Below are 16,433 nucleotides of genomic sequence, written 5' to 3'. Positions count from 1 at the left end.
GACAAATTAATTTTCATATCGTATTTTCAAAACAGAGCTAAAATAATTAGCTTACAATTCCTGTTATGTAGTTTCCCTTTTCCCTGCCCTTACACAAGAGTAAAATGCAATTTCTTTTCTTGCTGAAAGCTCGTAAACCCAGCAAGAGAAACACTGGACGTGCTTTGTTGGAGAGCAGGGTGTGATGAGAGCTGGAGGAGAGGACGGACACAAATCCCAGGCAGGAACGCTCGGCACGGGATCCCTCCTGGTGCTTCGCTCATCATCGCTCAGCTCCGAAGCCCAAGATGAACACGACAGGCTTCTCTCTTGGATATCCCATCGATTTAGGCCATTTGTAAATCCAGCAGGCAATGCTGCAGTCGTTTTGTGCACGGCTGCGTTTGTAGGCGATACTCTCAGGGTATTTTCTAGGTGGGAGGATGCAGCTCCCCAGGCCGGGAAGAGGGACAAAGGCAGGATGCACTCCAAAAAGCACTCCTGCTCTCCCAGTCTTAATTGATGTGATGTGGTGAATTCATTTTAAACCACACAGTGCGGAAGCAAGTAACCTGCAGTGATTCTCAGACTTACCATCCCTATCTTGTTTCAGAAAGTGAGATTTAGTTTTTGCAGAAGGGCTGAGATTGCAGTGCTGCTGCTGCTGCCCACAATAGCATTTTATCTCCAGCACTTCCACCGAGGGTCTGGGCTTCCACAACCTAAACGTATTTCAGGTGGAACGGGAACACTCTGCTGCGAGGAGGACCCCGAAGCAGCGGCATGGTCCTGCTGCCCAGAGCCCTTCTGAAAACACACACCTTCAGGTGTTTTTCAAGCTTCCCTGGCACTCAGAGTTAAAAAAAAGAAAGACTATTAAAACAGCGTCACGTGCTGACACTGGACACAAGGCTTTGCATAACGGCTGATGCGTTTTACCCAGGCCAGAGGCGAGAATTGTGTAAAGCTTTCTCCCAGCTCCCAAAGGTCCCATCTGCGCAGGTTACCGGTGACGCTGCGGTGACAGCGACGGCAGGGTGAACGCAGACAGGAATACTGCTGCCGGCCAGGTGCTTGTACTTATTTTTAACCATCATGCCCATTTCACCTGGGTGACACAGATACAAACTGCGCTTTCAAATAAGCATGCGATACGAGCTGCCGGTGGCTACTTCAGTGCTGTCGCTTTTTTGCTCCCGTTGCATGGATCAGCTTTTAATAAACCAGATCAATGATTCTCCAATCAACAGAGACGACTCGCATTGAACTTGAATTCAAAGTCCCGGAGGATGCATCCTGTGCAGCACGAGCCTGACTTCCACGGTTCCGCAACCACCCTACTAGCACGAGCAAAGAGCACAAAGCGTTTTAAGCTGGTTAAAAATACTAGACGCCTTCCTGAACAAATAACGGAGTAAGGGCTCAAGAAAGCACATCACAAAGTACATTTCCCAAGAACACGGAGGTTGGCAGCAAGTTAAAGCGTTCGCATTTAAATTCTCTGTATTTAAACAATAATCAAAAGTAAGTTGCCCGCTGAGCCTCAGAGGTCTCCGAATAGTCTAATACATCAGCTCTGTGTTTGCTCGGTAGGAAGAAAGAGAGTATTTTTACTTAAGACCAGGGATTTCTGCTGAATAGCGATAAGCTACCTATTTACTTTGAAGCCTCTATGCCAGACTAAGCCATTTAGTAGAGAGGAAAAAACCAACCCCGAACACCGACTGCCAATCTGAGATACGTTAAACTCAATATTTAAAGAAAAGATGTACCCCACAATTTAACAAAATAAAGTAACAAGACTGGAACTTCAGTATATACCCAGACCCAAAAGTTACACTCAGTTACACACGAACCTCAGACTGAATTTTTTCCCCATTTCCTGTTTATTACACACAGCAAAATACTACCTAGGCTGGTCATGACAGCGTTATACAATAGAAAAAACAAAGAACTCCGGAATTGTTTTCGATAACTCTGGAAAATTCTTTCTGATAATTGTAATGACATCAAAAATTTCAGATCCTTTGCCAAGGCTTACTTATGTCTTAAAATGTGCTATTTATGAATCAGCTGACTTCCCGACAGCTCCGCATTTCCCAAACACGTTTTACCTGTGTCCTCAATCTCCTCGGGCATACTTCCCATAACCTGCTTCACGATGGATTTGCTTCCCCACTACGACACAAACTAGCACCGTTCTGCAAAATACCGGACTTCGGGGTGTTATGCCTTGAGAAAAACCATTAAAAATACTCTGGCAATACGTACAATTTCTCAGAACGCTAACCTGGGCGAGCTGGTTTCAACAGCCAAGCCTAGCTTCTAATATTGTATTTATACCTGATTTGCACAGAGCCTGTATTCAGTTTGTATTTTAATACAGAGCGCATTGTCGAGGTTGCTTGTTTTCTCCTGAAGTGCTCAGAAATTCCAAACAGACTGTACAAACAGAAACGAATGCACCTACCAGAACTGAATCTAGACTACCAGCCTCTCCAGCGGCTCTTTAGCACAGATTTACTAGCTAATCCTCACTGCTTCCAGTGCTCCATCTGTGGATGATTAGACAGAGATCTAAAATATAAAGTGAAAAAGCTGTATCCAGCAGCTCATCCTACAGTTTTCCAGTCCAATTAGAGCCTAATACAGTTTTATTTGTATCAACACATCTATTACTAAGCATCAGCAAAATCTGTGGCTATAAAATAGTTAATTCAAAAAGTCAAAGTACTTTTCTCTGGCTACTGATGTTATCACTTCTTATTAGAAACCGAGATTTGCATCTGATTTCAGCAGCGGGGTGTTCAGTGCCAATATCTGTGCAGCCACACAATTTGCAAGGTTTTCAAACGGGTTTAGCTGCTGCCTTGAGACACGTAGGGAGCGAGTGCACACCGTCTGCTCTGGGCAGGCGTACGTTTCTCTGTACGCACGACAGTTAACCCAAGTTAGAGCAAACTGCTTCCTCACGCAAGAGCAGGATTTTAGCGACACATGGGCCTCTGACTGCCACACAATTGGGAATGTTTTATGATCTAAAATCAGAAAATAAATTGGAAAATTGGAAAAAAATTTGCACAGTTCATTGCAATGAAGCGGACAAGTTGCTTCAAGACTGGCCAGGGCGCTGGATAACCAAGTCTAAGCCCTGCTTTCAACAGGAGGTGGGGCTAGATGATCTCTAGACATCCCCTGCAACCTCAGCTTCTCCATCAACCCACAGTAAGACACACAACTCAAAGCAGGCGCATTGATGAAGTCAACAGAAAACACGAGATGTGTTTACGTTGGTCCTGCAAACCAAGCACTCGTCGTCTTTCTCAACTCCTGCATGTGCTGCACACTTCGAAAAGCATTTGTCAGCCTGGATGAATTAAAAAAAATTAAAAATCTATTATAGCTCAAAGAGTAATTGTCATCTAAACTAGACAGAAAAAAAGTATTTTTTTTAAGATGCTAGGCAGGCGTTCCCTTGGCCTGCACTGCAAACGATGGCTTTATCCCCATTTCTTTGCACAATGTACGCGTTCGGACCAGGTGGCCAGCCCCAGCCGCTGCCAAGGCTCTCGGGCACCGCAGAGACTAGCAAGGCACCTCTGTTCTTCTAGTAAATCCAGTAGAGACTATCACCACAAAACTTTGCAGGTGAAGTTACTTGTATATCATACTTTTATGCCATATCAGGAAAACCAGTTAGTAGGGACTGCTGCTGTAATTATGAGCCCATTTATTGTACGGTCTAATCTACTTGCTTTCCAGATGGATTAAGCTATTAAATCCCTCGCTAATGGCACAAACAATAACTCCAAAAACTAGCTGCTGCTTACGGAGGCATTACGCCGCCTCTTTCCAGGCTATCAAGTATTATATTGTTACTGCGCAGGTTAATGAAGCAAAAGATGAAACCATTTCATCAGTCTCCCTTATATTTAGGCTTCGAAAGCAATGCCCCAGCAAGTCTCAAGACAGCGGCACTCAGGCTGTCACAAGCCCCTGAGGACGAGCCCCGCAGCGTTATTTCAGGGAGCTGGGCTCTCTTCAGGCAGGAGCAGAGAGCCCACCGCAGCGCTGCCTCTGCAGCACCCCCAGTCCCTTTCCGAAGCGGTCCTCTGGATAGCCCTCGCTCCGGCCATCACTTGCCCCTCCTGGACATCGCGGCTACCACATTCAGCTCAAATCACTTTTCAATTAGCTCTACCTTTCTGACAGCACATCCGACCGCCGAGGAAACGCCAGCTGGGAGGGGAAGCAAGGCAGCGTACGCAGCCATCGTGTCAGGCTTCTGTGGGCATCGGGCTGGGGGCTGAGGAGCTCCCACCGAACAACCCCAGCGACCCGGGTGAGCGACCCGGGTGAGGTTTAGCAACTTTAAGCAGTAACTGAACTGTCAGTTCTGTTTTACAGCAATCCTGGGACCTACGGGGAAAAATATCTGCAATGCCAACTGTGTTTAACTTCCAGGAGCTAGCACGGGTACGTGCTCTGCTTGCACTGCCAGGCATAGGCGTTTGAGCTGCAGCAACGCTTTATTGCCTTCCTAGAACAATGTAAAATATGTCATTCCAACTATTTGTCTTCATAAAGTAAAAACACAACACCAAATCGAACAGAGGAAGCCCCATATGCCTTTTTCTTTACAGTGCTGCTTGGCGAGATGTGACGAGTGGACTGTCAGGAAAGGTCTCACTGTGGGTTAATCATTCAGAGCAAGCAAAAAACACCTAAGGCGACCGCAGGCAGCACATGCTACTTTGTGGACACAGACATATCGTCTACTCACTCCCACTGTGCAGCCTGGCTGGCGAGAACAAGCAATGAGATCGTTTTGTTCCTCTGGATCATTAGTAACTTCCTTGTAACAAGGCATCTGATCACAGCCCTGAAGAAGAAAAAGCAGACTTCACATCAAGAAAGCAGGAGTGAGCACACGTCCTTCCTCACTCTCCCTCAACTCCCATCTCACCCCTGCAGCAGCTGGTGGGTCCTGGGGAGCTGGGCACCCATGGGTGCTGCTTCAGCCCCCCCATCCAGAAAGGGTAAGGCAGGGGCACCGCAGAGGACGACAGCCAGCCAGCCAGCTTGCACAGGAAGCATTCAAACGACTCGAATCCTCAGCTGCAATGAGTACAAGTAATTGGAAAGGCTCCTACGTAATGGATTATTTCCATTAATAAGCCACGTGTTTTTACCTGAGTGTGAAGTCTGCAATGCTAGCTTGCTTATCATTTTTGTCCTTAAAAACAACCTCCGCAGTATCTCTGTTACAGCTTCTCCAGTCCTGCAGCCTCCATACAGGTCACATTTCAGCAGCAGCGCTGGCAGCTATTACATCATCGTGTCAGCTCCTATTTGCTACTGACTTATTAAAAAAGAGAAGCATTTTACACTGATGATGGAGAGTGGCAAAACTTTCAATGAATCCGAATCCCTATCCCCACTCCGCTCTGGCAGCACTTCTCTTGCACACGTTACACGAGTGCTGGTACCTGCTCTCGCTGAACAGCACTATCGTTTTCACTGCAACTATTTGCCTTTCCCAAAATACAAGCATTTGAGCCCAGTTATTTTTGCCCAAAAGTTACTTTAACTGCTTCTTGGAATGAGTGTGATACAGAACACATAACAGCTACAATTACAGCTGTGATCCTCACAACACATCCTATCCCCAAACACCCACGTACCAGCTGTTATGCAGAATAATTGTGAAAATGTAACTAACATACCAAGAACACACGTTTTTGGCAGCACTGCCTCAAAGGGACCGATATGCCGATGTCTGTGTCCACAAAGTAGCATGTGCTGCCTGCAGTCGCCTTACTTAGGTGTTTTTTGCTTGCTCTGAATGATTAATCATGCTGATATGCATGACCGATATGCAGGTACTGCCGGCTGGTTAATTATAACCTTTATCTTAAAGGTGGGAAGTATTTTACATTTAAGCCACGGTCAAGGAATAGTCAAATTATAAGGAAAAGAAAGAAAACGCATTTAAAGAGTAACATAGCCCATGGTTTATAAGCAGATGGATAATGTTCAGGCCAGTACTGAAGGCGCAGGCATCCCACGTACGTGCCGTGGGGACAGGGGGGACCCCAGCTGAAGCCGCTGCCACCCCAGCCGCACGGCTGGCTGGAAACTCATTACTCAGATCTGAGGGTTCTGCTGGAGGCCAGCACGTAAAGCCAAATTTCTTTAACGCAAGGACTGATCCAGCACAGCAGCAGTAATTTAAATTTGGATCGTGCCACTGGAGAGAAGATAAGCCACATAACTCATGGTCTATTTAGCCCTGAAAAGTCAGAACATACCTACTTTGGAAATCCCTTTCTGCAGCTCAACGTTATGCATGAACATCTTTAAGGTTGGTAAGACAGAAAAAAAAAAAAAAAAAAAAAAAGAGCAGAGTTTTCTCCTCCTGCTTCCCTTTTCACGGGATGGTGCACAGCTATCAAACCTACACTCCTGGAGTAAAGTTTGGAGGGTCTTCTAGAGAAAAAAACCCCGGCTTTTCAAGCCACAGACACAAGATTTCCAACCTAATTCTGGGTTGGATTTATGAATCATACAAAACCCGCCAGTGTTTAAGGTGCACAGAGCACAACAAGGCAGGACAAAGCATCACGAGGTTATATAGCTTGTCTATGACTTCTAACAACAGAACTTAAATAATAGCATCAACCCTCTGCCTAACAAAGCAGCTTCAACAAAACAAAAAAGCTGTGACTTCTCGTACCCAGCCCGATACTACTGCCCGCTTCAGGACAAGTTTTGCATGTGAGACAGGGCTACCCCGATCCCACTGCGGGAAGTCATCGGGGTCCCTCACTTATTGCTTCCTTGTCTCCGTTGAAAACGTACATTGGATGAACTAAAATGCAAAGCCTGAAGCTTTTTTTCCCTCATTTTGGAAAAAAAAAAAAAAGAGAGAGCAGTATCAAAAATCCCCTCTCCGCCAGAGCCGAGGAGCTGCCTGGCTGCTGGCGCAGAGCATCGCTTCCCTTTGCACAAGCGGATGTGTTCTCCCTGGAAACGAACGGAAAGTGAAGACATAACCTAGGATCTTCACTGGCTTACCAGAAATGGTTGAAAGTTGTCTCACCCAGTTACGTACACATTAGTAACTACATTCTGCAACTAAATTCTTCCACCAAATGACATAACCCCGTCGCCCAGGCATGACAGCGAGCCAGCTGCCATTGATATCTCCTCCTCCTCCTCTGCTTTCCTAATAAATTGGGAAATAACGGCTGTAAGTATCAAGCGGCCAAAGCAGCATGAGTTTCCTTCATTCTGAAAAAACGCGTTTATCTATTTTGCTCTCAGCATATAGGGCTGAGAGAGCTTTTACGTGAAAAGGAAAATCCTTCACCCCGGTGCCACGAGGCAGCCCAGCCCAGGACCCCGACCACGTTAGACCTGTTGACTCCCCTTGCCACCACAAAGCCCCACGTTCGCTTTGTGCTTCTCTTTCTTTCCCTACCAGCTTCCCTCTACGAGTTTCCACTAAAAAAATCCTGATTATTTAGAATATCACCGTTTTCTTCCTGCCATTAAGCAGCCTGCTATGCAACGTGCATTTTAGTGGGATAGACGGAGCGGTGTTTTATTTCCCGACAGGGTTTTGTGGACAGTAACAGAGCGGAGAGAGATGCAGGCACTTCTGCTGCCAACTCATTACAACGCCTACAAGAATTTAATACAAAGTGTGCTCCAAATTACAGCTCGGACAGCTGGCAAGTATTTGGCGTGCCTGCTCACATGCAACCTTCAAATAAAAATAGAAGAACCCTTCTAGTCTGAACACTGCTGCTATTTAAAAGGAGCCAGGCAGGAGACTTGGGAGAGTACGCACACCTCACCCTAAAAATTACACGGTTCCTATCAAGCAGATGAAGTTTAAAAACGGGGTCCAACATCTTCACGAGAGCGTGTTTTTGTTTGGCAACCGCTAGCGAGCTTCATGCCATTTCTGCAGTTAATCACGACTTATCTTCCAGAAAGCGACGGATACACGCGGCACCGCTGCACGCACCAGCGTCGCGCCGTAAATGCGGCAGCAATGCCCTCGTGCACTAAGCGCTCCCCTGAAAGCTCAAATCCCTGCAAAGCCCCCAACCCCCAGTTTTGGTTCCCAGTTTGTTACTGGCATAAACCGTACTCTTACATACGCTGAAGGCGCAGTTTCACCGGCTTTTTTCTTTCGCTGTGCAAAAAGCAGAGGTTAAGGGAGTAACACTGCTTACAGCAGAGAAATAAATAAATCTGGTTTAAGTTAGAGGAACTGGCTAAAAATGCCTCGTTTCTCTTGCTTAGCAAACCCTGGCACTCTGTACAGATGGTTCTCTGTATATGGCAGTTATAATGGCAGTTATTCAATTGCAGAATTAAGGTTTCAGCTAAATTTTGCTGCTCCACCAACTAAATATTTCTAAAGAGAATGACCTAGGCAACAATAAGAAATGCTACTTAAAAACTTTATTAAAAGGATTTTGCCAGGAAGTTTTGAAGCTTTGATTAGAATTGCTTTCACGGGTATTTTCTCCTAGTGTGCACTTAGGACACCCCCCCCGAAAACCCTTTTCCTCAAAGTACATCCTGTGACACATGAGCAGTGGCTGAACCCCAGTATCGGTGCACACAAGGTGAGCAGCAATTCAAACATAAAGTTTTCCATAGGTGCTGGTTTGAACAACGCCACGAGGACAGAGGCCTGGGTGAGGGGCACCTCTGGGCTCCCCCCCAGCCTGGCTGCAGGAACCAGCACGGACGGGCACCCGGAGCCCAAAGCCGTGTGCCTGTGCACGGCCCCACGTCTCAACTAGCGCTTCCTAAAGAGCCGTACACGAAAATATACGCACCAGGTGACGGCATCCGAGCTGGAGGTAACAGGAGGAGGGTCGAGGAACACCAAACTCCTGGCAGCGGGGTCTCCAATCCACGAGACGTCTATTTCTGGGGAGAGGAGCTGCGTTTCTTTCTCTAACCCTTTAAATCAAGCTGTGTCTGGCGCTTCATTCTCCAAATAACAGTCCGTCCCAGCAGAGTTTATGTTTAGACTCTGGCATTAACCCTGGCAAATGTGTTTGGAAACCTTCCGTTTCTAGATTTTTTCATATTCAGCACGCCAGAGATTACTCGGAGGCGGCAGCGCTGGGTACTGGGGAGACCAAGATAACGTACAAATCCTGGTTTTATTGAAGTTCACCACAAAGGCTGAGCTAGCTTTTACATCAGGCACAACAGTAACTTTAATTCTGGTGTGGGGTTTGTTTTTTTTTTTTAATACAGCCCATGAATGCATATAGGCATGTAATAAGGCATAAGATAGAGATACCCTTTTATTTTACCTTTTTTCATCCTACTTTTCATCTCCTTAGAAAAGCTGATGAAAAAGGAGGGCAGAATAAAATTAGAAGTGATATAAAAACATGCTGAAAGCTACTTGATAGCAAACTGCTTTGGCCGTGAATTATTCTGTGTAGCTATGACAGTGAATTATTTATTTTTAAGTACAGGAGGTGATTACTATAAACATCCAATAGACAAAAAAAAAAAAATTACCAGTGAAAGGAAAGGTCAGAATGATTGCTGAGAAGAGATAAAATGTTTTCAGGGAAGAGTTCTCTCTTCAGGAAGAGACGCAGGTCAGTAAAGTGCAAAGAACTGTTGCATGGGGAGCGATGGAATGTTTTCATCCGTGGCTCCTGTGTTCTGCTGATTTCTGAGATTCCTTCGGTTCTTTGCTTCCAACAAAACTGGGATGCACACCTGCAATTATTACAGGCTTATATGTCCAACACTGAACCTAACGCAGGTTTGGCAGGATGTGTAGCTTTAAAATTCTAGCAAACAAAATATAATTTGATCCATCAAATCTTTGTGAGAAACAGCACTGCAAAATATTCAGACTTCTTATTCAGGGGAGCAGAGCCCCGGTGCAGGGTCAGAACCCCAGGCAGGGACCTGGCTGGGGGACGCCACGTGCCCATCTGTTCTCCAGCTCTGTCCAGGAAGGCCACGTCTGACTTGAAATAGTTTTGCCAGTTGAAGCAAACAACAGACTTCATTCTTAAAGACAGCAGGAAATACCAGACATTAAAATTCTACTGTAGTGCCAAATTCTTCATTTTTGTGACTTTTTTTATGCCTGATCCTGCTTGAAAAATAAATTCACATTTTACAAGCATTCTACCCCAATATTTTTAGCATCAGGATCTCGTTTCTTCTAGCATTTATAGGCAGGAGTAACTTCCTCCGTGATTTAAGCCTACACTTTTTAAAGCAAACACAAACAAGCCTAAGAAACAACCCCAGCCCATCGGGAACAAAGTCCCAAAGGTGTGTTTTATTTGACCAAGAGCAGCAACACTGAGTTGCATCAAACTAGATTAAGGTGCAGCATTTTCACAGGCAAGGATGGGCACTGGGCACGAGCCCAGGAAGCGACCGCTCCTGGAGATCGCCAGCTAAAGCATCAAGCGGGAGGGCAGAGAGCACGGTCTGCGGGACTTTCCTGTTTCTGTTCAGTGTTTTCAATGTGATTATTGTCCCCATCATCCAGTAAATCTGCAAAGCTAGGAAAGCATTGCAAGTATGGTGGAAAACAGGGTAATGCTTAATAAACTAAGAAAGTGGTCTGGAAAAGAAAAAAATCAACAAATGCAAGTTATTCAGCCAGGACTAACCAATAGCACAAGCTGTCCCACTGAACAGCATGGCTTTGGGGTTTTTTGTTTTGTTTTTTTTAAAAGTACCGAGGGGTTATATGGCATTGCAAATTAACCTCCAGCAGGCTGTCACGACACAGATCACAACAGGACGGCTATACACATGGAAACGGTTTACAGGTTAGAAGACATGAAGTAACCCCTCTGCTCTGCTCAGCGTTTCTGGACGCAGCCAGAACCCCGACGTGTTTGGGGTACCGCTCCGGGAGGACACAGCGGGTTCAGAGCACAGAGCGGGGACCGACCCAGACCCCGCTGGGCGAAGGCGTGTTCCCCAGCACCCTCGCCCAGGGCTCTGCCATACCACAGCTCTACACACACGCCAGTGCCTGGATATCTAAACCCGTGGTTACAAACAAACTTTTTTTAAAAAATGGAATATTTACATCATCTCCTGGAGCAATTGATTTAATTTCATTGCAGTCTAATGGACTTTAAGGGGTTTGTCCTAAGGAGAGGCAGCCTTACAGAAGTGCATCCATGCAGCCCCTACAGAAACTCCTTTTTTCATGTCATCCACCAGTAAAGAGGTAGCAATTGTGTTGAAATACGAAAAAAAAAATATTTCACTGTGCTTGACAACATTTAGAAGCAGTTAATGGAGGATGGATGTTACAATAATGGCTCTATTCAGTTTGTTTAACAGCTTAAAGTGGAAGCTTGTAAAGTTGCTTTTTGTACTGGGGCAAAAAAAGGTCTGCATACATTCTGGTGGCCGCATCTTTTGGTTTGGGTTTTAGAATTTAGGTTAACTCACGCTTAACCTAACAAAAAAGTTGTAGCAATTGATTAAACTCTCAAACTGTCTTCCAAAGGAAATTTCCCTTCTCTAGCTCAACCTCAAGACACAGTCATTCAATCCTGAAAAAGAACAGAGCCTTAGCCTTTCAAGAGGGGGAAAAAAAAGGGGGGGGGGACACGACCCATTTGACTTCATCTGGAACATAAGAGATGGAAGTGAGCAAGCAGCTCCCAAAGTGTCACGTATTTGCTACTGGTCTGTCTCTGGACATCAAGCCCAGGACCTGCCCTTGCTAGCTCACGGATGCCACTTTTGTGGGATCACAACGGCGAGTCCGATTTTGCTCCCTCCTGCCACAGCCGCGTGATCAGGAGGGACCACTCTGCTCCCACTGCAACGAGGGGGGGTTGGATTTTCCTCTCCAGAGCGGCTGCTCTCAGCGGGTCCCCAAGGCCCTTGCAAAGGGGGGACCGATGGTTTCTTCTCTGCACGGTCAGCCCTCCCAGGGGGTCCCGGGGCAGGAAGCCACCCGTCCTCCCACACACAGGACCTCGATCCCTCGGAGGGAGCTGGAGGGACAGCTGCACTGAATTGCTTCTCACAGGCTAGAAAAAACAGATGAAATCACTCCAAACTCCTTGGATTCACCACAGATTCAGAAGATGAGGCTTGAGTAATTTCCATTTGGATAGAAAAGGCTTTTGATAAGGTTCACGTGCAGGAGGCAGCTCTTTGCCTGCATGCAAAATCCTCGGTTTGCTCTGAAAGATGAGTAGCGTCTCAACGAAGTTTGCACAGTCCCTCCCATCACACCCCCGCTCCCTATGCAATAACTGTACTAAGTGCTGGACCAGTGAAGTCATAGCCATAAAAAGAGTTCTTAAACCCTGGATGTCATAAACTTACACAAATATCCTGACTATACACAACAGTTCTTCCTTATGAAACTCTGTTCTCCTCTAGCCTTTTAAGTCTCCTCCCCACTTCCAGCTCAATAATTAGGGGACTGAAGATGTCTTGACTGCAGCTTCTTACATTCAGGAAAGAAAAGAATTTACGAGGAGACAATGCTTAGCTCCAAATGCGGATTTACAGTCAATGTTAATCCAGAGGGAGTCTCTAACGATCTTCTTTGGCTCCACTTCTCAAGATAGATTTTTAGCTGTTCTTCCTGTTGCAATACACCAAATGATAATCTTCTAACAGGATACTCGCTGTTGTTTTTAAAAGTGGCACTCAGATTTCTTCAACCTCTAATTGCTGAACAATGCACAGAGTAGAAACCCGCAACTCGAACTCATTGCTGTTGACAACATCATCCTTCTGCTTTTCTGCTTGGGATCAGTCTCTCGCAAAACCCCCTAGAGTCAACCCGAGTGTCTAGCGAGACCATTACACAAAAGACACAGACAACAGCTACTTCGTGTGTTTCGAGGGAAATAACTGGCAGTGGAATAAGCTCAATCCTAACAAGCACAGACTGCTTTTGGTCTGTGGCTATGCGCTGGTTTCTATTTCCTCTCCGGGCTCTTAGTTTGATTGGATTAACTTTAGCTGCAGGCTCTCCAGCAATACTCCCAGTTGGATTTCCGCATTAAAAAAATGTGGGATGGGGGTTTTGGAGCTGGGATTCGGCTGGGATTGCAGGACTAATACCGTCAGTGCTAGGAGGACAGGCTGGGCCGAACATGGCACAACCATCGGGTAAAGATTCTGCTCAAGGATGCTGAGGTGTCCCTACAGCAAACATGGGGTCTTTATTTCAGCATACAAGGAGCTGCTGTCAATAAATTCTCCCAACTTACTCTTCTCCCTAAATGCTTCTGGCCATCCCAGGTTAGCTGAGCTCAAGACCCGGCTGTCAGCCATACTTGACATAACACTTTTGGATTCGGTTTGTGCCCATCCAAACCCTTGCACCTATCACACCGTTATCACCCAGCACCACAGGACTGGTAACCTGGCCCTGAATCTCCTCTGCTTTTTAAAATACCAAATACTTCCAAAAAAGTGAGTATTGGGGGAGACAATTACTCCTTTGACCCAAAACACCATTTCACTGGGAGCAGGATCACGCTTGGCGATGCTCTACCCTTTTTCCTAGGCCAGCAGGCAGTTTGTTTTAAGAAAAGCCGTATCACAGAACAAACCCTCAAGGAAATCAGCACACATTTTTAATCTCTGACTCGTCGGCTCCATTTATTATAGACTTTTTATTGGCTTGCAACTTGCCATGCAAGTTAATCGAAACGCTGTGGGATGCTGGCGGAGACACGGTGACGGGAACAGACCAATTTTACCACCACAGACTGCAGATGTGCACGACTTCAGCTAAGCATCTTTGCTTCCCGGCCTTTCTCTGCACCACCACCCCAATCCGAAGTTTTTTTCTCCTACTCCCTCCTCGCATCTTTTTTTTTTTTACACAAATTGACCTACAGGAGTTTTGTCACATATTTCAGGAAGAACACAATTTCACTTCTGGATTGTAAGCTTTTACCACATGCCTGTGTGACAGTCGCTGCCCAAAGCCTGCGAGCAATTCCCCCGTCCCAGCGGGGAATGGAGATGGCGGCGGCCGTATCCATATAACCAGGTTCCTGCTGAAGCCCAGGCAGGCACCAGCCCAGAGCTGCTGCAGACAAAGTCCTCCTAGCTCCCTGTCAGTAGGGCAGAAGAGTTAAATTACACCTCGATACGTACACCAGATACTTTGAGTAGCCCTGTTTAAATCAGCAAAGATGCAGCCAACACGCTTGGAAGACAGGGACATTTTCACAGGAGCCATGAATGTAAATCCTCAAAATCCCAAGATTTACCTACTACTTCTTATGGAATTCCATTTATGAAAAAAACAGCTATTAACATGAAACAAGCAGGATAAAGGCTTAAAGGGTAAGTTCTCTTATTCAGTTGTTTTCCTGCAAAAAGAGGCCACAATTCCCTCCGTCTCCCCCAGCGCTTTGGGTAAAAGGGAATGATTTGCGATAGGCGTGTGGTCTTTGATCACTACTCCGAGACGGAGTCTAATGGACCGTAAACTACCAACCTCTCCCATCTCAATAAATAATGTATGAATATGTGTTCATACAAACACACACGTATAATGCATTGGGACAGCAAGTCAGAACCGCCAGGAAAACACTCTATTCCAAAACAGGTTAAATCGTCACCACTTTATGCATCTGTTCCTGTTGCTAAAAGAAACTCTGTTTTGTGGTTTACCTGTTTTTTTCCAACGCAAATTCTGCTCTGCAGAAGTAGGAGTCGATTTTTCTATTTTAGATAAACTGCTGTGAAACATCAACAAGCCCAGCGCCGCCTCTCCCCCGCAAAAGTAGGCAGCATGGCTACCACAAGCTTAATAGCAAGGAAAATTTCAAAATAAGGAACAAACAGGAAGGATGCAATCAAGTTAGCTATTCTGGGGAGAAGCAAAGCAAACTTCAAGAAGCTTTAAGAACAGCCTAAAATTTAAGTAAGTCCAATATAATTTAGGATTCCTTCATTACAAAGTATCTCCAGATTGAATTTTTGCATATGCTGATCAATTTGCAAGCAAAACACCCCAAGCCAACCCAAACCCTTTTCACAACCATTCCGAAGATGAACCCAACTCCAAGGATGCTCCTATGCTTAACTCCAGATCAGCACCCTCGACCCTCCAAGTGTGACTTCAAGCCAACAAGGTGTCTATGACTAAACTGATGCGCTTTTCCCCCCCGCAAACGTGCACATTTTCCAACGGCAAAAAGTGTTGTCTTAAGACACCGGGGCAGAAACTTAAACCCCCCCCATGGAGGATATTCCCCACAGCAAAGATACAAATACTCAAACTGAAAATACCGATGCAGGAAGGTTCCTGAGCAATCCAGTTACACAACGAGCACTGACCTGCTCTCTCCTCTCCACGCTGTCTGTTCTAAACCAAGAAACATGCAACTCACTGATGGAGGAAGAAGAGGAGATGAGTCAATTACATATTACCTCCTGAGCTGAAATACTTTTGTTTAGATTTCCTAGAAGACCTTTTATTGTTAAAGCAAGAGAGAGCACATTTTGCAGCAGCAGTTCCTAACAGTGCTCATCTAAATACAAACTGCACTACTTTTACCTATTTTTACATTAGGATGAATATCTGGGTTTACTGCACATATTTCAGGAAAAGATACAGTATTTCCAGTTTTAAACCGGCAGCAGAATATTTGAATATCTTGGTTCAGCCCTCTGATGATGCAGTGTTTGATGTTAACTCCTGCTGATTCACAGCGAACAACCAGCACTATTCGCTACATCCCAAACCAGCAAAAATTACAGATGCTCAGGTCACCAGAAGCCACTCTATAGAGACCAGAAGTCTCTATTCTGCAAATAATTAGAGAGGTTAAATTTGAAGTGTTTTAAAATTTGAATACCTTTGGCCTCTTTGGATGAGGAAGGGAAATATCTTTACCAAAAATACAAGAAAACACAATTGTTTCACCACAGCTAAATACATTGAGAATGAAGGCTCCAGCATTCAGGAAGCTTAAGGGAGTCTCCACGTGATGAAAGCTCACTCAGCAGGTTCCCTTTTAGAGACGTAATGAACATCATCATAGTTCTGATGCTCAGCTAAGTTCCACAAATGGGAAATTCGGATGAGAGCATTGGGAAACAGCACGAGCTGATCTCAAAGCCTTACTGTCCACTGAACGCAGAGAGGAGAACTTCAATACTCGAGAAGACTGTGACACTCGGCACGCACCCCACCAGTCTGCCTTGGCTCCCTGCTCACCGATGTGCAAGATGATGAACACAAGAAATGCAGAGTTGAAAGAAGAAGAACCACCACGAAGCGAGGAGAGCTTTATCAATCTATCTATATACAAACATAACGATTGCTTTATAGACAAGTTATGTCTATCCTACAATGAGGTCATTAATCTAATGAAAATATATCAAGAAAAAATGTGTCGAGACTGACAATGATACTATACCTC

At 45.4% G+C, this 16,433-nt stretch overlaps 1 protein-coding gene across 13 annotated transcripts in view; it reads right to left on the bottom strand.

Moving 5' to 3' along the window:
* The window catches only part of GLCE (glucuronic acid epimerase), a 55,678-nt gene that overhangs the window by 15,453 nt on the left and 23,792 nt on the right, over positions 1–16,433 (bottom strand). Inside the window, exon 4 of one of the 13 annotated variants that reach the window (XM_075764181.1) lies at positions 8,841–9,824. The exons of 11 other annotated variants lie outside the window; for them this stretch is intronic. The gene's annotated coding sequence lies outside the window, so the exon portion shown is untranslated. Of the gene's footprint in view, positions 1–7,056; positions 7,077–8,840; positions 9,825–16,433 lie in introns of those variants that run through there. One more of the 13 variants, XM_075764183.1, reaches the window with a different exon arrangement.

This window comes from Balearica regulorum, chromosome 12 (assembly GCF_011004875.1).
Source record: "Balearica regulorum gibbericeps isolate bBalReg1 chromosome 12, bBalReg1.pri, whole genome shotgun sequence".
Lineage (NCBI taxonomy): Eukaryota > Metazoa > Chordata > Aves > Gruiformes > Gruidae > Balearica > Balearica regulorum.
The sequence above is the reverse complement of the archived record's forward strand: the minus strand, read 5'-3'. Positions and strand labels throughout refer to the sequence as shown.